The sequence below is a fragment of the Aythya marila genome (assembly GCF_965140915.1).
Source record: "Aythya marila genome assembly, chromosome: 3".
NCBI lineage: Eukaryota > Metazoa > Chordata > Aves > Anseriformes > Anatidae > Aythya > Aythya marila.
In genome coordinates this window covers 10017896-10041908 of record NC_139044.1, presented here as the reverse complement: position 1 = coordinate 10041908, position 24013 = coordinate 10017896, and the positions used below count along the sequence as shown (strand labels likewise).

General features: G+C 40.6%; 1 long non-coding RNA gene across 1 annotated transcript in view; it reads right to left on the bottom strand.

Annotated features, from left to right (window-relative positions):
* Nucleotides 1–24013, bottom strand: part of LOC309876770 — a 100084-nt gene that overhangs the window by 57099 nt on the left and 18972 nt on the right. The gene's annotated exons all lie outside the window — the stretch shown is intronic.

Genomic DNA, 24013 nt, shown 5'->3' with positions numbered 1-24013 from the left:
CCCAGCCTGTTTTCTGTTCTTGTGCAAGCTGACCAGGCCTTTTGGAAGCTGCACGTGCCAACATCTGGTTTGCCAAGGAAGACATAAACTGGACAGAAGACAGAAACTACAGCAAAACTCTCATTTTTCATGCAAAAGTAGGAGTGTGTGGGCACTGTACAAGGAAAGCATGTAGGTCTGTTTGAAATAGGCTGTTTTGCTCTTGACCTAAAAGCAATGTACCTCTTCAGGGAATCCTGAAACTAAGCGAAGCACTGCACAGATCCCTAAAATAAGGATGTACTGGACGTGCACAGAGAGGATAGCCCTCAGCTTGGCTCCCAAGAAGGCTGCTAGGTCAGAGACAACAGGCCTGAGGCACAGGCTTAGGTGCGGCTGCAACACGCCCTCCAAAATATGTTCAAATGTCAACTGTGAGCATAGCGGAAAAATACCACGGAAGGGCAAACAATGCCGTTCACCCGGTCAGGGCAGTGCCTGCCGCACCTAGGCAGCTTTCTGCCCCGAGCTTGTGGCTGGCCTGCACGGTGACGTGGGTGGGAAGGAGAACAGGCAATGCACGAGGACTCAGGGTGACCCTGCTGACCACTGTTTCTGAATGGCCTTAAACCATCAGCCAAGATAGGTTTTTGTTGCTTCCCCCCCCCCCCCCCCCCCCCGTAAATCACAAGGTGAGGAAATGAAATAAGGAAATAACAGCTGGGAGGAGTATGTAAGAGGCTGTGGCATCAAAAGCCCTCGCTTTTCTGTCTTGCTACATCTTCTCCTGTTTCTTTTTTTTTTTTTTTTTTTTTTTTTTTTTTTTTAAATGTATTCATTACACTTAACAGACCACAGCTCCCACTGAGCAACCTGGATCTATCTCAGAACTACTGAGCTGGATGTGTCTGAAGAAGAGCAGTCTGTGCATCTCCTATTTATCGTGCTCCAATCTTCCAGCAGCTCTTCTGCTGCTGCTTGCCTTGCCCAGGGTCATGCTGCACCCGTTTTATACCCTTACAACAGTGGATTACGTGGATGCTGGTGTCTGCAATGTCCCCTCAAATGCACAACTGGCTCTGCAAGAAACTAAGTATGCCAAAAAAAAAAAGCCCTCCAAAAAAAGTGTTGTGCACGACAGAATTAAAAATACAAAACAAAACAAAAGTTTCCTGATGAACTTAGATATTTTACTTTTTAAAATTAAGGCATTGACTAGACGTGGCCTTGGTGGCTGTAATAACCTCCTTGTGTCTCACTTTTTCACAGGGTTGCTGAACTACCCAGAAAGAGTTGCAAATGAAAACGTCTAGGTGAGAGAAGGGTGTCACTGTGTTAGGAAACTTCCCAGTATAAAACACAAATAACATCACCAGACTTTTAAGAAACTGAAGGGGAGCAGCAGTTTCCTGCTGGAGGCTCCAGCAAACATGAAGTCACACAGGGAACAGGTAAAGATGGGGTGCTACTGTATACGGGCTATCCTATACCTTGCATCCTTCGGAGGTTGGTAAAGGGCTTTCCAGAGTCCTGCTGTGAATTTGTTTTAGTGTTTTTTAAGGGCCCTTAACAACGTCATTTGTCACAGAGTAAATCCTGGACGTCTGGTTACTTTCTGCAGGGAATGCTCTTTGCTGGGCTGCAGCTTGCCAGGGGTCAAATATGACAGAAATGAAGTGTTGCTAATAGTGATTGAAAAGGATTCCTACTGTTTGTGGCCAGTGCTGGTTATTAGAGAAGCCAAATTTGTGGGACAGAAAGCAGCAGGAGACAGTAAACTTTCCCTAAGACTTACTAAACTTTGAGTCACCTCTGCTACCAATGCCATTCTGTCAGACCAATTTGGAGAAAACTGATATTATAATTACTGATCTCAGCAAGGGCCTAATGTGCAACCTGAGGAACTCCTCTGCCGGCCATATAATTACAGACGGGCTGGGGAGGCCCGGAGGCCTCGGCCCCCACCCCTCCGACAAGCTGGGTTCAGTTACTGCTCCGGCCAGGCTGTGGCGGACAGGTAGGCGAGCAGAAAAGTCACTGGCCTGAGAGGAGAGAAAATTATTCTTGTCAGAACTGCCTGCCTGCTATCAGAGGTTTGAATGTCACCTCAAAGAGTGCCTTTTCCGACCATTACATGGCGGTGTCTGAAGGGTTGTTTGAAGTGGGATTTATCCCCTCTCAGGTGGCAAATATTGATGGCTGAGAACGTGGGTTTTGGTTTTTGTTTTTCCCTCCACCCCTTCCCCACCCTACTGTTTCTTTCATGAATTAACGTTTTTCTTGGTGAGGGGACACTGTGTGAGCATCAGCACCTGCTGGTTTAAACTTTCACATAAAATGGTGTTTTGCTGGATATATCCTATACGGTCTCATTCAGACACTGTAAACAGATTCCTTTAAGCCCCTGTTCCAGCTTATTATTAACAAGTTCAGTGCCAAGAATATTTGTCCACCAAAAGGAGATAAACTGCTGATTTTAAGAAGAGAAACGTGGCCTTATTCAAGCAGACTGCTACAAGGAAGGCACGCTAGCAAGCTGCGGCATCGAAACAAAACCCAAACGCAGACCAAGACCCCGGTGCTGTAAACCCTATGTGCACGTTAACTTAAAGCGAGTGGTCCTTCTGCAAACGGCGGTATATCCCTGTCTAAAATTAAGTGTGGACAGAAATGCTGTGCAGGATCAGGCCTGGAGGACTGGGCCTGCAACAGATTGATCGCCTTTGCGGGGTGCTGAGCAGGCTGCTGCCCTATTGATTTCTATAGCAATAGAGGGGGCTTAGCACCTCGGAGCATCAAATTTCCAAGCCTGGAAGAGACCTAGGCTCTGGAATGGATTAAAGTCACATGTGATGCATTTGGAAAGGCCTCGGCTCAGTCTCAGCGCTCAGTAACAGCAACCACCATTTATTCTGGTTACTACAATTCATTTGGACAGTGTTTACAATATCGTCCCCTTCCTCCATTATTAGACAAACAACTTTGATAGGTAGCCTTTTATTTTTTACAGCATTTCAGAGCAGAATAAACGCACGGCCCAAGTTATTTATGGAGTGAGCTTTCTGTACGAGGTGCCTTTGCCAAGGAAGTGTGAATGCACATAGTGCACACGCTGTGTATGTTCAACCAGACAACGGTGACCCAGCAGTCAGCGAGGAAAGGGAGAAAGGAAAAACACATGCAAGACACCATCTTTTACATGTCATGTCATCGGAAAATCATCCCCATAAAGTTTAGGAAACTATGTGCCAAGGAGCATTTTACTGACTCAAAAAAGTGATCAGAAGTGGCATATAGGGGATTTCTCCTGCTGGGCAGAACAACAGGCAAGCAAACTGAGGCTTCATTTCCCTGGTGGTGCTCATTCATTAGGGAATGCCATGCCAATTGTTTGGGGAAGTTTTGCTGGTGTTCGATGGCCAAGAGCGCTGCAGATGGTTACAGACAGCCTCACTTGACAAACATTTCCTAAAACTTTAGGATGCAGATTTTTTTCCAATTGTTTAAAGGAGTAGAAATGCAGAGGAAGGGAAAAGAACATAAAGACATGGAACTCTTATGGAAGGGTCTAACAGTTGCAGTAAGTTTATCTATATGCAGACTTATAAACGTTAACCATTGACTTGCTGTATTGCCTTATTTCCATTAAAATACATGCAAAAATAACTATGCAAGCAGCTCTTCCTGTCCCATCCCCTAATTAGACTTCCAGTTGCAAACGCTGGTGCTACCCAACAGCTGAAAAATCCACCCCAGCACACCCCTAAATCTCTCTCAAATTCAAACAATGAATTAACTCGGCATGTCAATAAATCAAGGAGGCTAAACAGCTTGTCAAAAAAGAAAGAAAAAAAGTCAAATAAATAGTTTCAACTGCAAGTTCAGATGTGCTTGCCTTTTGGAATGAATGCAGTGGAACTGTTTACTATATATTCAAGACAGAAAGTTGATTTGAGGTCACAAAAGTGAAGAAAAACCTCAAATGCTTCTTTGTGACAGAGATTGCAGCATATTATTGTCCTGCTCAGAGGACAGGTTTCTTAGTATAACTAGGAGGTTTAGAAAAACCTTCTTTCTTTTGGATTCCGTAAAAAATTGTGCTCTTAAACCCAGATGAATCAAAACTGCACTCTACATTATTAAGGAGCAGCCATTTTTTCCCATTTATTGAAAAGCACTTTTGGAAACCATCTCCTCTATCTAGACAAGATCAAAAATGATGTTGCTTGTCGCTGTAAATGCAAAATTAAATAATAATGCTAATTTCACATGTCATGTTACAGGAATGATTGATATAAATAAATCTGGGGTTGTTTGATAAGAAATATACAAACACGTCCCTTCTCTTTCAGAAAAGTTCATACGAGCCAACGCCAAGCCTCTAATGTTTTTTATCAGATCATTCCTCATTTTGAATATTTTCCCACGACTTAGTGCATTTTTTAATAAAAAGATAAAGTCTTTTTATAGGATTGACTTCTCCTTGCACAGTTAGTACTGGGGCAGTCTCAGGTCTTTTTTCAAAATATTTGAAACCAGACTTGCTACATTAACAAATACAAAATAGAGGAATGGTAAAAGATTAACTCATGTCAACTCTCCATGTCTCTCCTCTTAAATTATCTTCATTTATCGCACAGCAGCACCTAAGAGCCTTCCTCATGACCCCTTGCACTAGACTCTTCCTACACAGCTGCATAGGAAGACACTGTCTGGAAGACTTCAGACTCAAAATCTTCCAGTGACCTGCATGCCAAGATGCTGGGACTCCAGATCTGCAAAAGGGTCTTCCAGCCTGGAGGTGAAGACTGGCAAGATTCACTGGCTGATACCTGGATTTCAAAACTACCTGGAGCAGCAATGTGCAATGCTAAGAAACATTTTGGTCAGGATAATGTCCTCTATTTCAGGCCATAATGCCACCTTCACCTCTAAATGATTAGAGCAAGACTAACCCCACAAATAGTAGCAGTTATCTCCTGTCCAACTTCTCTAATTAATTCTTCTTTCTGAAGCATGTAGTGTCAAACTTAGAAGACAAAGACACACAAACTGGCGTGATGTGGAGAAACAGAGGACCTGCTCCAAACTTGTCACCTTTTCTAAATACAGATAATTCTCAATTTAGTCCTTCAAAACCGAAATGCAGTACTTTTCCTTAAGTATTTCTCTTTGAACCTCATTCTCCTTGCAGTTGGGATGGTTGACAGAGCACCATTCTCCGTGCTTGTTCTTACACAAAATACAGCAGTGCAAGGCACGCAAAGGTGGGCATACTGACTGATGAATGTATCTGCCTCAGGAGTCCAATTTTACAGATTTCTCAACTGGCCGTGGCATTCCCAACTGTGTGGGAGTCCAAAATCACAAAGGCGAGGTGTGCTTTCTTAAAATAAACACCAACCTCAACTCCCGAGAAGGCTCTTTGGTGTTATTCACTGCAGCTGTGGTTCGTTTTTGTGAATATTCCCTCCAGGCAGCAGAGCAACTCCCAGACAGGATAACGCTGCTGTAGCCAACTTCATACCAGACCTGGCATAAAGAGTCTTTTAAGGCCACAGACAGGAGGGACCATGGCTGAAATTAGTGTGTGCACCAGGAATTTGCAACTACCATCCCCAGGGAAACAGTTATTGTCCTTGTGCAGAAGAAAACCTACAAACTATTTCTAACTTCCCACCATCTTTCCCCACTATGTCAAGGTCTAATGGGCCACAAGAGGATATGGTTCAAGACCCACCTTCCACATCTTATTTGTGCATCTAAAGATTTTGCCCTCATGACTTACGCAGCTCAGTTTCCTGGCCTGACATGGAAGGGGGAGAACTTGTTTACAGAGGGAACTATTTCCTTCTTTGCCGAGATGAGTTGCCTCAGTGCTGACTTGTTTTATTACTTTTAAATTACAATCAAGTACACCATAATTTGGCCAAGCCTGACATCTGCTTTCACTAGCTCTCAATATTTCCAAAAGACCTTCAACAAATGCAAGGGAACCAATTTGGAAAAGCAAGGCATTCACACCTCAGCGTACACAATTAGAATGCTACAAGGTTTTAACTCTTTTTTAGGTTTTTCGCCCTGCTCAAGCTTGTTTGTAAACATACATATAGCAACAGGTCTGTAACCCAGTGCATCATACTTGTATCACGCAGAGGTAGCTTTGCTGCTGGAGCAATGCAAATCCCTTCCTCAAACACACCATCATAGCCCAATCCCATACATCAGCCCAAAGGTGTAGCCTTTAAAAAATCTCTCTGGGGAAGAGACTGCAATGCAGTACATCTTCCTTCAGATGCAAAGCTATTGTTTAAGTAACCTTGTTTTTCTGCATGTAGTGGCTCTTCTCCGTTTTTTGTTTTTTTTTTTTCTTTTTTTCTTTCCCCAGTGCGGAAAGATGTTATTCCCCTACAAGATGGGAAAAGTCCGGCATTCCTTGTCCTTAGCCGTGGAAGAGAACAACAAGAAGAGGTTAACTGTTAACCAAACTGTCACACCTTAGGCAAAACAAACCAGCGGGATCCAGCAGGTATGCTGATTTACACGTGGCGGAGCGCCGGTCGTTTACCCCTTGCTGCGCTGAGGATTCTGAAGGACCGTATTTTCCCTCGGTTTATTTTTTTTGTGTCAATATACACGCTGCTGTGTGCTCATGGAAAAATTACTGCTGTAGCAACGTTGTTCCTTCTGAATGTACAATCAGAAGCACAGTGGAAGAAATTCATGGAAATAACAGGATGCAATCCTTGGAGTATTTTTGAATCAATAGACCCTTTATTTATATTGTAGTTGCGTTCCAATTTATCACTTGCAAATATCCTCTGTAATAAATAAGGGAAGGAAATGGAAATATTACAATGAAATTGTAATAATTCAATTCTACCTCTGCACATAATAAAGTTGCAGAGGGAATCTGTGTTTTTTTTGGTTGCCACTAAGCATCAGCAACAACTGATGGTCTTAAGTTAACAAGCTAATATTTCATCCATGGATACCAGAGTGATAATGGCTAAATATGCCAGTCGAGGGAATGAGCACATGTGCAGCTATTTGCCTGACACAACTTCTGCTGTCATGGCCTATTAAAACCAGTTTACATGTGCATGTCGAATTTGATGAATATGTATGTGACCTCTTTCATAGCTATCACTCATTGGACTGTAGCCCTCATGGCAGAAAAAAAAACAGCACCTCTCATTAAACACAGCTTGAGTTACAGGCATGTTATGTTAATATTCCTTCAGAACTTTAGGGGGTTTTCTTCTCCTTTTAATAAATCTTCAGAATAAAATCATTTAAAAGTATAATTATAAATAAACTTTCCTATTTCTCTACGTTTTCACTTACTGAATGCGTTTTGAAATGTTCATTATCTAAGAGAAGAGAGCAAATGAGTTTATAGAAAACACATTCAATGATAGTAGTCAAATAAGACTTCTCTTACACAGGGTGTTGAGCAGAATTAGGTATTTAAAACATATCAGAATAATACATTTTTAGGTAAAAATTGGACTGCCTGTCGAGCACTATACTTGACCCAAATCTAAACAGAGCTATGTATCAGAGTCTAAAAATGTGCAGTGAATGTCTCCTGTTCCCTCGCAGTTACACTGCATATTCTGCACCTAGATGGAAGCAGAAGTGAAAACATTAAATGCATTACTACAGAAACTGTTTCCACCAAATTTCTTATTGAAATTGCAGAGCCTCAAGAGGCAGAGGAAAGCATCCAAGCTTTTGGTGTTTATGAGAATCCAAATGAACCTCTGAATCTTTTGAGGTTTCTTCATTGCTGTTTAAAAAGCATAAATTATAGAGTATAAGCAAGGATGCAGCCAGATTGTACAGTCCATATATGGCAAATATTTACTCACATGAGCATTTCCACTCCATCTGCTCTGCAGATAGAGTAAATATTTCACAAACTGACACTTAATTTGGTAATGCCAAACCAGAAAAGGCACATCCACACACACATTGGTGCTTCATACCATGCACAAAGAAAGCCACAGTCTCCTCCCAGTTAAATGGGGTTTTACACACCAGCAATTAGAAAAACTTAGTAGGTTTGTACCAGTATAAAATAAAATCAGAAATTAATACACTATTTTTTTTTTTACAGAGAACCTAGCTGTATCCTAGCCAAGGCCTTGCTATGCTGGGATGAACTAGCCACTGAAAGGTTTATTTCCATGTTTCCCATCTCAGCACCTGAACCAAGAGGCACACAGAGCTGGAGAGCTCATTTCTCTTCCATTTGCAATAAGGCACCACTTAGTGTGACTTACTGTGCTCCTGACATCCAGACAGTTTGGGATTCTTGATTTAGCCACTAAAGGAATGGCCAAAATCTCTTTTCTTGACTGATAAAATCCAAGCCTTGACCTCAATGAGGGCATGCCATAAGTAAGGTGAGAAGTCAGCTAGTGACTGAAGCTGGCCACTACAATGATGCACTGGCATCAATGATGCATTGGCATGTACTTTCCAGGCTGAACTAGTGCATGAAAGAAAAACAGACTGTTGTCAGAACACGCAGCTTTTAAAAAAAAAAAAAAAAAAAAAAAAAAGGAAAGAAAAAAGAAAAAGAAAAAATAAAGTCCACCGTGGTAATTTCAACAATGCTTTTTACTTTTCTAAAGTAAAGCTTCAGAAAGAAAGTCTAATTCGACCTTACTTGCACTATTTATTTCACCAATACCAAAACCTTTTCATTTCATTAAGGTAAAAATATTTCACTTTGATTATTGGTTTAAATTAAACTTTGATTTTATATTAACTTTAATAGAGTTTTATTAACAATTTTTAAAACTTATTTCACAATATTTCAAGAAAAATGAAACATTTAATTGTTCCCATTATCAACTGCTAGGGGTTCTTCTTGTGATTTGCGCTCTGGAGTATATTTTAAAATGATTACTTTTCTATTTAAGTCAGTCTGAAAACAAACTTTGAATTATTAGAATTTCCATCATCTATTTATGCACAAAACTATTTTCTGCAACTGAAAAGTTACCAAAACCAACAGATTTGAAAGAAAATTAAAAGAAAATTTGTTAGAAAAATGAAGGCAGGAAAAAATCCAAGTCACTTAAATGTTCATGTTAGATTAGATACTGAGACCTAATCTGGCCCATGAGGGACATTTATATTAGCTGGAATTCCTGCCCAAAAACTTTGAATGAAGAAAAGGAGCCTAATCACCCCACTCACATTTAGCAATTTTGACAATGGAAAGAGCTGAAATTTCTCACTAGCTTGTATTGGTAAAGTTTCAAGATATGGATAAAACAGTATAGAACTTCTTTTTTTTTTTTTTTTTTTTTTTAAAGCAGATTTTTATTTTTTTTAAAGCAGATTTTTCTCTAAGAAAAGAGACAAATGGTCTCTAGCCATACAGACACATCAATTTGCAGTGTCTTTCCATTAGTGTGACAGAAATGTAGACACTGACAGAGGAATGATGAGTTTGAACAAAGTCTCGACATGCGGGTAAGAAGCACACAAAGTCAGGGAAGCTCTGCAGGCTCTGTTATGCCACCTCACCAAATTCCCAGAGCATCCAACTTCTCCACGTTGCAGCAAACGGTGTGCTGCTGCTAGGAGCTCTTTGAGCTCACTGCCTCACAACCAACTGCCAATAGTTTGGTATTGATATTTTCCAGAGCATTCCTTCCACTGCTATGAAGCAGGTAGTTCCCATGTGGGATGCCAGACAGCAGTGAATTCCTGTGTGAGGGTGACAGCAGACCTGCCATGCAGATGTTGACCTTGCTCTGACATGCTCCCCTTCCTGCTTTTGGCTGCTCTTGACCATCAGGATCCGACCCTGTCAGCCTCACCCACGTGGCCTGAGGATCGCAGGGCATCCTCCGGGCTGAGCATGGGGATGGTACAGATGAAGCCCACATTTCCTGTGTTTTATTGGTTTGGTTTGGGATTCTTTTAAATAAAGAAAGATGTGGTGTTCCTATACCACATCTGTGCAGCACGCAGATCCTGCTGCATCCTTTCTATGACAGGCTTTACTTACAAATTTCTCACTGGAACATCTGAATTGTCATCCCCTATGACATGAACATGGCTTTGTCACATCTACCTGACCTAGAAAAATGCTAAAAAATCTAAAACCAAACTAAAAGTCCAAGACTGTGAAAACAGACACTTTCCCCTCATATAATCCCCACAGTCTCCAATTTTCTTGAGGTATTGGAAAATACTTCTGTTGCCCCAAGAGGCAGAGAACTTCAGACAGGGCTCGTGTAAAAGATCCTTCTTAAGCCACTAGCCTTGAAAAGCTGGCTTTCATGCACAGCCAGTTTCTGAAGAGAAGCCATGAATAATGCAGGAGCTGAATGATGCAGTTGTGCTTCACCACTATACCAAAATAGCCTTTGCACCAGCACATCCCAAGCAGACCTCAAAATGCTTCTCCATGCACAACCCTACAACACTTTCTGACTCGCACATCCCCTTTTGGAGTCTGTCTGGGATGGGATTAGTTATGTGCTCCAAGCTCAATTAGTGAACACGCAGCCAAGGATGCAGTTACTATGTATGCAAAGTGAACTCATAAATTCCATTTTTTGGAGGTGCTAAGCATGCAAAACTGACAGGCAAATTCTTCCAGAAACACAAATGCCAGGAATATAAGTGACATTGCATAACAGCTAATGAAAAAAAACCCCTACAACCTTGACTGATTCAAAGAAAGAACAGAAATAGAAATGACATAACTTATGGATTTGATAAGGAAAAATACTGCCAGGACACCAGAAATAGATGACAAACTCAAAACGTATCCACTCCAGCTCACCCCAGGAACTGATATACACAGAGAGCTTTCCACAGTCTGTTTCGAAGGTTAGAAAATGTCCGTATCAAATTACAGGGCACTACACACTTTCCATATCAGCTCTTACTTAATTAAAGTAATATTGAAATAAAATGTTCCTGTCATATTCCCTTGTGGGCAAAGAGAAGCATAGAAGTATCTATTCTGAGTCTCTGAAATCAGATACACGTTTTCTTTTAAATAGACACTTTCGGGGTACGTATCAAGATAATTTAAATAAAACTAAATTTAATTCAATAAAAATCTTATCGTTCTCATGTGGAATAAAACAAAGAAGAATTTCAAAGATCCCCAGGGTAATCTGCTGGTACCCACAGTTAGAGCCAAACATGCAATCTCTGCTAATAACTCTTATTTACATATATATTAAACACGTATAGCATTAGGAGATAAGTACGTATTGATAGAGTCATGAAGTTTAGTGGTTCCTCTGAACACATATTTCTAAAGTAAGTACCTTACTTACGGTTTAATAGAAATGTTGGTTCATTTAGAGATTATGGACTAGATATGCATTTCTAGGAATTCCTGGGAAGTTAAGTCTTTAAAAAAAAAATGAAAATTGCTAGAGATGGCCACGGAAGAAAAAAATAAAATAAAATCAGCTTTTCAAGGGGTAGTTAAAACTTTGTGATTCAAAGTAGAAATGCACCCAACTCACATATTAGGAAAGAAGCTAATAAAGAATAAACTCCAAACTGCCAAATACTGGTATGCTTTTTCCATCTTCTAAGAAAAAAAAAAAAAAAAAAAAAGGAGAATCTTTCTCTAGCCTCAACCTTTTCCCCACCATTTGATACAAAACTTGAAAAAATATTGAATTTCACAAACCTGAGCTTACAGAGAAAATTTTACTCAATTAACAGAGAAAAGAAAAGCAAAAGTAAAACTAGAAATTTAGCATTGAGTAGAGTCACTGAGCTAAGATTTAGACTTGACAAACTAATTCACTGAAAAAGATGAAATGAAATATACTTGATAGAAGAAAATACTTCTAAAGGAAGATGCCTAAATATTTTCATTATTATTATTTTTTTTAATCTTCAAACTTTACTGTAGTAGTGTAGATTTCAAAAGCCACTCTTTTCTGCAGGGTTTACTAAGTGTATGGCTACATTTCCAAAAGTAAAGACGTGCCTTCAAAAAACTTTGCTCTTAACCAACGTACCTGCCTGTCAGGCAGTCAACTGAGCCACGGATCACCTACTAACAGAGCCTGCTTCATAGAACTACATTGCCTGGTACAGAAACAGTTCAAGCCACAGCACAAAACCAAGCACAACCTTGGCAAAGGCAATATAGATGTGTACAACGTGCCTTGAAGGGCCCAAGGCTGAAGAAGGGATGGCAGCTGACCCAAACCCTTTCTGGAAGGTCTTGGCTGGGCTGGATGTGTCTGCATAATACAATACCACCAAATATTTACAGAGCTTCTGCCCTCACCACACAGCACTGCATGGGAGCTGGGACACAATTCTCCTTCAGAAGGATGTGTTGGGGTCCCCAGACCACCTGTTCAGCTTCCAGGCAGCTCCAAAATGGCCAGTGCTAGCTCCATGCTGAGCAGTGGCATGAGCCACCGCTGTCCTTCATCTGTCCCTGCCGTGCAACAGGACCCTTGTCCTTGCCACGCCAGCATGGGGCCCTGCCGCACAGCTGCATCTCGATGGTGGCTCCCAGTGACTCATTTCCAATGAAAGCAAATTGCTACTTTCAGCCTCGGGAAATGGTAGTCAACTTGCCACGTCGGAGAGCTCGGCGTAAGCGGCTTCGCCTTCATGCTAATTCAGAACGCGTTCCTCCAAGTGCACAAACAGCCTGCAGAATTGCTAGGCAACCCTCTGCGAACTTTTTGCCAGCGTGTATATATGTGCTCTTTTTTTTAATTTCTTTTTTTTTTCATTGGGATAGGACTCTTCCTTTCTGCCCATGTTTCTCCCTGCACCACTTCAAATGAGATTAAGTTTAGGCAAAGAGGGGAGTCCGTGCTTGTGGCAGGACCATTGTGCATTAAGCAAGTTTATTTTGGTAGCACTGTGTTCTGTCTCTAGTCACTGTCTTTTTACACATAATCAAAACATGAAGATTTATTATAGGGCGCACTAAAAATATGGCTTGAAAAGAAGAAAAATAAAACCACAAACTTGCTTTACAGCTGTGGCCTTAGGAACGCGACTGGTTTCAGTCTGCAATGGGGAGTGGCAATGCTGTCAGGTTTCAAATGTGACTTATCTGCTCAGGCTCTCAGAAGCAAGCTCTCTAGCTCCTAGCATAGCCCTTAGTAAAAGGAAGACTCAGAAGATGTTTCACAGCAGTGCGATGCGTAAACCACTGGATCTACAGGTCAGTCCCTAACTGTAGGTCAGCAATCATCACCTCTGTGCTGCCAGATTTTTCTTTGTAAGACTCAAGGCTCCAGGTGTATTTCTTGAAACTCCAACATCTAGAATCAAGAAACTATAGGGGAAAAAGAAAAAAAAAGAACTCACAACCCTAAGGTTCCATTTTTGTTTCTTCATTTTACGTGTATCAATAGCCGTAATGGTTGTGGGAAAAAATAAATAAATCTTGGAAAGGATAACCCCCAACCAGATCACACATGAAAAGACAAACTGATAAAAAAAAAAAAAAAAAAAAAAAAAAAAAAAGCCATGTGAATTCTTACAAACTAACAAATGAATGCCTTCAAAGCCAGTCTCATGAGATTCTGAATCACTAAAACTGAGCAGCATGATTGCAACCCATCATCATTACACCATCATTTCTAACAACAGTTCTACCTCCTTTTTTTTTTTTTTTTTTTTTTGGTTGGATAGCTACAAATCTGACATTCAAAGATCCGAAAAATATTTTTCAGAAACATCTCAGTCCAAGATACCTCACTGTCTGTCAACCACAAAGCCTGTACATAAGGTTCCTGGAAAAGTATCTCCCCAAACAGCACTCTGGTCTGAGATGAACGTCTAAGCTTACAGCAAGCATCCCCTGTGTTCAAGCCTCAGTGATGTCCTTCCCAGCAAGGACATACAATGCAGGGAGGTAGCACTCGTGGCTTCCCCATTTCCTGTTGTACCTGGGCTCTTTGCTGATCCAGAGGAGTCACCTGGATACCACCTGAACCCAGGAAGAGGACTTCAGTAAGCAGATCTTAAGGAAGAATCTACACATTCTTTGGTGGCTGGCAAATGAATTGAACATCTACATTGCACTGCGGCAGTCACTGCAGCTCTGCTGGCACCTTGCAGTTAATCAACATAAACTGCACATCTAATTCACTTAGCCTCAACTTACAGCAACAGGCAGGTCTGAACGAAGCTTGCTGTGGCTTCCAGCACATAGTAGTATGTGCTGCGATGCTGGATTGCTCTGACTTGGATGGTTTTCCTAGATGTGTCTCTCTTCATTACTTTGTTAGCTTTAAGCATTAGCAATGAAAAATGAAAACAAGAAAGGAACTAGCATTCCTAAACATATTCTGCATACAATCATGAGACCATTTAGAAGGAGGAAGGTTTTCTCACTGACTGCAATTTAGAGATTTAAGGATCATGACTAAAAGAGAACAAAAGTTATTATGAAACTTTCAAATTTATGCATGGTAACATATAATAACTTTCAGAATTTAGTTTATCATCTCTGTATATTGTAATAATCCATTCACATAATGAATGCTTATAAAGCAAGTATAGCAGATGATGACGTGGCTAAAGCAGGGATGCAACAGTCCTGGTCAGCACTGCACAATAAATCAGTTTTTATCTCCTGTTTCTTTGTCTTGTGCTCTGCATCTGTGCCAAACCATTACACCCTAAAAAAATTTCCATTAAGATAGAAGTTGAAACCAAAGGGAAGCAAGTTTCAGAGGTATTTGAAGCTTTTATTTGCGGATGTGATAGCCTTATCTTTCAATGATTTTGTTCTCTTTGATAGAGTACATTTGCTCAAAGAGGAAGGGTTTTCATATACACACATTTCCATTTTTTGATAACTTTTTCAGAACTCTCAGAAATTGTTGGTCTGGCTTTTTATGGATTCTTCCCAAAGAGGATAGTAAAACATTCATGTATTTGGCACGGGCTGTCCCAAGTGTCCACGCGTTCTGCTCGACATATGTATTACCTATACCATCTTTTCTATCTTTAAACTCTGGAGGGAGACATAGGCTCCACAAAGCACAGGAGAAAATCCTGACTGGTTTGGATTATGGTTGCAGTCCTAATTTGTTTCTTTGATTCGTCATGGCCAGTGTAAATACATGCAACTCATTAAATGCACTGGCCTTCTGCATCTAGCTAGCACTGCCAACTTCCGTTAGGAGTTATTTCAACTTGCATGGAAGTTATTTGAATGGTGTTTATCCCTGGCCTCTCTCCTTTAGGCTCAGATGGTTCTTTAGATGCAGTCTTAAAACGGGAAGGGAAACAGTGCCTGTTTCCTGTGGGCACATGTACAGAGAGAGCCAGCTGAAGGCTCTGTGTTGTGCATGAAGTAGCAGCCACCACGTTATTCATGGACCTTTCCATAGGATGGCTGGGCTATTCAGATCAACAGCATGCAAAAAAAATATTGTAATTTCCCCCTCTCCTTCACCAAACACCGGACTCACTGCAGCAGTGACCTCACGGTAGTCCCAGACCTCCCCAAATCTACAACAGACAGACTACATAAGAAATCAAAAAAAATCTCTCTCATCTTGGGGAAAGGTCAAAGAAAAACTATTTGGGGTAAGAAATCCTTCTTTTTAAATGTGAAGGCCTGCGATTTGCACACAGTGATACTGTACTAATGCCTACTTTTTATCTAATATCCCCAGAGGAACCAATACATCTCAGTTTAAGTACATATCCCCACTTTCAGTTTCACAGAGAATGAAAGGGGGCGCAAGCAAGGTCCTGGGCATCCAGCCCGAAGGATTGCACAGTAAATACATCACTTGTTTTATGCTCCACTTGAGGCTGTTGAGTTCCCCTAACTACAGCATTAACAACGTGAACAGCCTTTTCAAAATTTATTTATTTTTTTTAAGGTATCATTTCACTAAAGATTTAGCTAATGTTTACAACGAATTTCCACTGAACTCTAGCTTTGCTCAGGGAAGGAATCTTTTAAGATTAATGTAAGGCATGTCTGGAGATGGTCTAGTTCCCCCACCTGGTCAAAGCAGGACCAGCTACACCAGGTTACCCAGGACCATGACCAGTCAGGTTTTAAAAATGTTTAAAAGGTTTCCTTTAAAAAGGAAAGGCTTTTCCATTTCTCCAAGAATGGAAACGCTACCTCCTCTCTGAGCAACCTGTTCCAGAGGCTCAATCAACCTCACATTTAATAACTAAGTAAATAAAAATGCTTTTTCTAACATTTAAACAGAATTTTCAGTGTTTCCATTTGTGCCCATTACCTCCTATCCCACCTCTAGGCACCACTGGAACGTATCTGCTACTGGTTTCTTCACTCCCATCAGCTGTTCACACACATGGGTAAGATCCCACTGCCCCCTCTGTATGTTGAAGTACCCCAACTCGCAGCCTCTCCTCTTATGTGAGATGCTCCAGTTCCCTCAGCCACCTCTGTGACCCTTCTCTGGACTCACTCCAGTATGTCCAGATCTTTCCTGTACAGCGGAGTCCAGAACTACCCCACTGATTTGAAAAGACACGGAGTGCATGCCCTGTTGCCCCAGAGAAATTTCCAGCTTTACAGAATACACAAGTGTCAGACATTGCTTACAGGCAGAATAAACGGAACAAAAGATGTGTCAGGAGAAGCAGAAATTCACTGGCACTCGCTGAAGCATCTCCTTGTTCTTCCAACCCACTCCTGAAATACAAGATTACTTTCGGCCAGTTTATTGACTTAACTCACTCTTTGCTCTTTATTTATTTTTTCTTACTTATAGAAATAATGTTGCACTTCCTTTCTTTTACCCTCCGAGTGTGTTGTCTTGGAGCTTACTGATGCTACGGAGGATTGTGGTTTTTGAATTGAAACATACATTTCTCCAAACGTATATTGGTATGGTGGCTTTTTTCCTCACTGATCTGCTGCAGAACCTTGAAAAACTATGGCTCAGTCTTCACAAAACCAAATTTGAAAGGAAGAATGAATCACAGCTTTATTATTGAATAAAACTTGCCGATTTTGGCAGTGCTGTTTTGAACGATTTTTCTCTTTAATATTCAAGTTTGAGTGTGTTTAGCTTTTTTTCATTAAATGTTACTTGAACTGCAAGCATTTCTGATGAAATGAAAGAGATGAGCTTCTGGAGGTGATATGCACAAGCATTCTCTATTCATGATATATACTATGAAAAATTATAAACTCTCTATTGTAACCTCAAAATGTTCTGTGCTTAAGTACCTTGCTTGATGAAATCTTGGTCACGGTCTTAATTAAAAAAATTAATAACATCAAAGGAGCTTCTCTCCCACAAAAGAGAAATAAAGAAATATCCCAGATAGTGTGTTCTTCCTACCCTCCACATTTCTTTTAAAATCTTGTTTGAATCTTTTTGCAATAGATTTACAGATAATTTGCTAGTCTAATAATGAGAGGTTTCATTTTCACATTTTAAGTTTCATACAAGGGAACAAAGGATTTCATACAAACTGCATTTGAAGTATTCTGCTGTCAGGGGAGTTGACTTCATTTCATTTCAGGATGATACTGCAGTCCTAGGTTCCTCACAATGCCAATTCTGTTACATTTTTCCCCTCTCATCAATGATTCTGCAGAATAGTTGTATGATGGAATCCACTGTATTGATAAGATCATTAAAATAAACAAAAATATTAATGTATCTACACGGCTATCCTAAAAATGCATCGCCCTTCCCCTTCTAAGATCAGTTTTGTGTGAAAAAAACACAAGCCTCCTACTTTATGCCACTTCCGGAGCCATGACATTCACTCACAGTCATCTATGACCATTTGACTGTCCTTCAGCCTTTTTCAATTTCTTCACTTTGGCCTCAGAGTTATTAATATTGAACATCCATATCATCAAGAAAAGAACTTTTCAGCATTAAAACCAGTGACGTGGCCAATTTTCAAATAAAGATTAATGCTTTGTTTTTTCAAAAATGGCACAGAATCACACTGTCCTGCCACCCCTTGGAGAATTCTTTTCCATTCTTCCGAGAGAATGGGATAACTTCAGGGATTTTCATGAGCTTGCTCGATTTTCTTGAGTGTTGAGATCAGAAGCCTCTATCATAAGCACAACTTGAGCATAGTGTAACAATTCATTGTCCATTTTCACACCACAATATCTAAAATGGCAACTTCATCCCCCCTTCCCTTTTCTGGTTCATTATTCGCTGTGACTGATCACAGCTGATGTCCTTCTAGCCATTTATTCCTCACAGACAAGTAGATCTCCCTTTGCATACCTGCTCAGGGACCAAGCACCTAGTCATATGGTCTTCAGAAAGAGCAAATGGACGATTCAGAGTTCATCTACTTCATAACCCTTCTGGTCTTGCTGAGCACACAACACACATTTGAACCTGATAAAATGTCAGGTCACATAGCCAGAAACAAAACTGAATTAACAGAAAATTATTCTGTCCCCGTAATTGGTACTTAGAAGTCATTGTGAATAATCATTTGTGGGAGAGTTTGCTGGCAAAATCTTGTAGTTAATGTGATCTGTTGCTAAATAAACACATGAGTTGGAAGAAAGCACAGAGAAAGGCCATGTAACTGCATCCTTGATTATGGTGGACAAACTATTGTATCAGTACACTTGGTGTTTATTTTCAGGCTTTTTAAGGATGTTGAAAAATTGGAGAGAATTCAGAGTCATATGAATGAATAAAAAAAAAAAAAAAGGAAAATATGCCTTGAAGTGAGAGACTCCTGGTGCTCCATCTATTAGCTTAATGAAGAAAAGGTTAAAGGATAATTTATTAGTCTATAAGTGTCTATTATCAAAGGGAATGAAAATTGATAATTGATGACTCTTCAATCTAGCTGACAAAGGCTTAACAAGATTCAATGGCTTGAAGTTCAAATTAGACAAATTAAGGTTCAGAACACGGTGCACTTCTTATTTTTTCTTTACAGGGAAGACAAGCGATTAAAGGTTGCAGTGGATGCTTCGTTACTGGAAACTTTTAAATCAATGTCATGTCAACAAAGTCATAAAAGGTGTCTGGAAGTAAGACACAACTGTTGGACTTCATGAAGGCTCTCAGGGAAGTTCCTTGAGTGATGTTGCACAGGCCATTAGCTCGCAAAGGTCCCTTCTATTCATAACATCCTGGTAATTGTTCTACTGCATCAGAGGTACACAGCCCACATTTTTTCCTTCTCTGAACATATAGTCCTATATTGGAGTGCAATAAACGTTTCAAGACCTCTTTTACCACCAGCCAAAAGAATGGTAAAGGAACAAAGACAAGGAACAGTGTCACCCAAAATGGCAACACGCGAGTAAAAACGTGTGATACAAATCACTGCAGTTGCTAAACATCTTTATTGAATAGAGTTCAGTAGTAGAATAAATTAGAAGGCAGCCTTTAGGCTCTTCTTTAGAATAAGTAGCTGGTAAAACCCTTTTGACACTAGATTATAGTCTCTGCTTTGGCTTAACAGTTAAATAGTCATTACATTTCCCTACAGCCTACCTTTATGAGAAAAACATTCTCTGGGCGCTGCAGTCTTCAACAATGGGATTAAGTATTACTGGCAGACAATACCGCTTAAAACGTTAGCTGTATCAACCTCTATGATAAATGAAACAGCTATTAGTCTGCAGTGCCTCTTTTAACAGGGGGACAAAAAATATCTTGTGCTCCTTCGTAAGGAAAAAAATACCTAGAAGGCAATAGACCTCATCTAGATACAAAATATACATGAAAAATGGTTACAACGAGATTATTTACATTCTTTAGTCATTAGGGATAAAGAGGAGGCTTACTGACCCATCTTTCTAAACAACAAATTGAAAATCCTCTGTGATAAAATCTCTCTGCATTGTGATTTCCAGTTCTGTCAGATACTCCAGAAAAATGGCGTTCACTTAGCATATCTATCTACTCAGTGACTGATTTGTGGTCTTTGCAATTTAGATACTCAGCCTCTCTTTCAACTCCACATGTCTATTACATTAGCTACAAATTGTATTAAGTGAGAGTGTGCTTAGGGAGACCAGAACTGCAGCCTAGGAAGCTGGATAGTGTAGGGAGATTGTGTTTTTCTACCCAAATGTTTCGAATGAGTTGAACTTGGGACTATTCAGCATGGCATTTGCTGCTGTTGAATTTCACTGCTACTGCTCTAAGAGGCTCTGAAGCCAGGCTGGTCTCATTTACTCAATGTTACGTGGTGCAGGAGCAATAAAGGCATCCTCCATGACTCAGGATGTGAATTACAGAGAATATGCATGTCTTAAATTCACAGAGTGCTGTTCTGCCACAGGACTTCAGGAAAGAAGACTGCCTTTTTTTGGAGAGCCTATTACAGTAGAAATAACAAAAAAAAAAAAAACAACTCTATTTTAATATAGAAGGATAGGAGTGGGAGCATGTGGGTACATGCAGAGACAACTTCTTAATTTCACTGAGCATTTCTCATTCTTATACTGTTTACCCTGAATGCCACAGAAAATGCCACAGAACACACAGCCCATACAGCATCTCATTCTGCAAAGGCTCCTGCCCAAAAATTCCTGCCCCTTGTTCTCCCTTTTATAGCACAAACACGCAGCTTGTTTCTCAGAGTAAACACCTTGGAAAGACAAAGCCATGAATCAAATCTGTACATCTAGGAAGTACAGTTCTTCTGACCCGATGCTTACATTATTATGTCATCCTATCCAGCAGCAAGGTAATTGTAGATAATGTGAAGCAGATCAACTTCTGTAACCGCCTCTATGGAGGAAGAAAAAAAAAAAAAAAGAAAGAAAGAAAAGATGAGGTTATGACACCCTGAATTTATCCTGAAGAATTTAGGAAGCTGTAACATGGAAGAATAAAATCAGCCTATATGCTGCCAACATTTATATGGACTCAGAGGTCATTTAGGATATATGATGGTTAAAGCATATGTGCTACCACATATCAGCTGACCAACCTATGGGAATGAACACTGAAAAATGTCAATGCAAAGGGGCGGGGGGAAGAGGGTCATTACTGCAAGATGCTTGAAACATCAAGATGCAATGAGCAGGACAGAGCTGCTGATGAGAACACTCAGGGGATGCAGTATGAAGATCTCTGGACTGAGTGAAGTGTCGTGGTCAGGGGAGGATAATAAAAAGACTGGAACGTACACCATCTGGTATAACAGAAGGGAGGATGGGAAACATCAACAGGGAGTTATATTTGCTAGGGAAAGCCAGACGGTGAAAGCATTGATTAAGATTATTTTGTTGATTAGGTGGTACTCTTTGATTTATGTGCTGGTGAAGGAGCAGCATTTACTGTGCACAGGCTGTGCCATCCAGGCAGCTGAAGTGGGATCAGACCCCGGGGAGCTTTAGCAGTTCCTCCAGGGAGCTCAGAGGAAGGGTCATACACACGCAGGGCTCACTTCAGGATTTGGGAGGTGACGCATTCTAGTGTGAAGAAAAGGAGCTGTGAGGATTTGTGATAATCAAACAATTTCTTTCTTCCTAAAGTAGGGAAGTCGCAGATAGGACACCAAAACCCTGTGGGGAGAGAGCTGCAACAGGAGAAATACACTGGAAAATAATTGTTTGAGTAAAATACACACGTATATGTGTATCTCCATATATACATACATTTATACTTATCCTCACACACAAACCTATGCATACGTACATGTATTCATACCCATCCCGGGCCAAATCAACAAGCGATGTGAAGCTGTCGAGCAATATTGATACCAAACACCACACGTGTCCTTTGCCCAGAGAGCCGGGCTGTTCCCGGGACAGAAGGGGTTAGGCTGGCAGCGGGCACGTAGATCAATGCCTCAGATTAGAGTCGCTCCCAGCCTCAAAAGTCCTCAGTGACAAAGCACAGCAGGGGTGGTGCAAAGGGTATATGGTCAAGCAGCTAATCGGATAAATTTAGTGCCCCCCTCACTGAAAGGTGGTGCTCTGTGCAGGGAGGAAGCCAAGAAATAAGGCAGGGATTTAAGGGGGAGGACTTGCACAGCCCAGTATTATTGGTATCAATCGACCTGCAGGTAAGGCATGGCATCAGCTACAACGTACGGCCAGTGAATCAGCAGAAGGGAAGGGGCAGTAGGTGAGCAGCACCACGGGAAAACATTAGGGTCATCTGGAATAAGTCACCGAGAGTGTTTTTGTCACACCAACTCAAGAGGGATGAGCAGTACAGCAGGATTTGCAAAACCCCAGTGGCACAGCGCTGCTCATTTCCCTCACACTGAAAAATGATGGAAAAAACCTGGAACATCTGAATGCCAGCAAACCCTGGAGAAAAAGCAAGCAAGCGTTTACTTGTTGTTTAAGTAAAAAGAGAAAAGAAAAAAACACCAAAACACTCTTCATGCTAAGCTCAGAGGGCTTTTTTTTTTCCCCCTCAAGACACTGGGCATGTTTTACACTATACCGACATCATCATTTAAGGAAAATCCTGTTTTCCTGCAGGTGAAGTGTCACACGGTGAAAAATGGCAGATTCCCTCCGATTTACCCACTGATAAATACACATACATTCATTCACAGCTCGCAAATCTCATCAGCCAATGTTGACCAACCTCCAGTTACTCTAGATAAGCCGAACACAGGTTAAGCCTAACACAGGTAGGTTAAACAGAGTGCCAAAGGGAGTCAGACCCACTAATGCAGCTGCGTGGACAGGTATAAATTCACTTCCCATTCCCTTTGAACTATCTGATTGGGAACGGCCCTAAATATTACAAGTATTACATTCCACTATTCAATAAAGTTGTGCTGAATAGAATTATCACCTTGAAATTACAGGGTAAAACTCCCTATACAAAAACAGATTAAAGACAAATTAGACTGTGGGCCAGGTCACTATGATTGTTAATTAGTGATAATGGAAATACAATTAGCATAATGAGTTCCAATTACTGTATATGGAGAAATATGAGCATACTGCTTTCATAAATCTTGGTTCCAGGAAAAATAAAATGCATCTGGTTTAACAAAGCATGCCCTTCTCCTTTGCAAAAAGCTTCCTGGTAAATATCTTTTTATGAAGCTAAACCTTTCTTTTGATGGGTTGTGATTTGGAAAAAAAAATAAAAAGAAAGCGACAGAATGGATTTACCCTGTCTGATAGCTGAACAGTTCTGTATTAGCTTGGCTTCTGTTTTAAGCTTCCTCAAAAATCTTACCATCTGTTTCTTCAATCCTGGGTTAAACAACAAAAGACAAAATCATAGACCATTACATCAAATGCACTTATTGTCTTTGAAATATCTCGGGTTTTTCCCCCCTTCTCTTTTTCTCCTTCTGATAAGCTGTGAAATTGGAAAGCCAATTATATTCACATATTTACACAATTCTGAATGGCTTTTCAAAACCTAGTGCAAAAACAAGTTGATGAAAGACACCAGCTTTACAAACAGCAACAGCAGCATGACAGAGGGTTACCTCGTGAAGAAATCTTTTCTTTTTCACGGTCAACCCCCATGTTGTCAACCCCCACAGCAGTTTGACACCTGTGCTAGAGCAGGTACAATCAGGTTGGATTAAGTGTATTACTCACGGGTTTAGGTAAAAGAGCAGGGATTAGAATTATGAATTTACAAATGCTGTGGATTGGAGCGCTAATGGAAATGAAGTCTTAGTTAAGCCTTGCAGACCTGCAAGCTTGACTCCATGACTCTACAAAACAAAACAAACAAACAAACAGACAAACAAACAAAGCCATACTGTGGCTAATTATACTGTGAGAAAGCCAGTTATGAAGCTGCTCGCTTTTTCTATGTGTCAGAGTTTATTCTGGGATAATATGGGCAAGGATTCAAGAAAAGGAAGAAGTCCAGTACATGTGTTTAATTGCCCGCCTGGATACTCCAAACCTCTAAGATCTCTATGGGGGAGCATTAAGGAAAGCTAGAAAAATGTGATAATGGGAATGGGGAGTGGAAGGAAAAAGCAGGCTGCTTAGCAGCAACAGGTCACCCTTACACCTGCTAAGCTGCAGCTGGAGCAAAGTGCTTCCATTTTTGTCCTGTCAGTAATTTGTTAACTATCTCTAGCTGTAGATGAACTG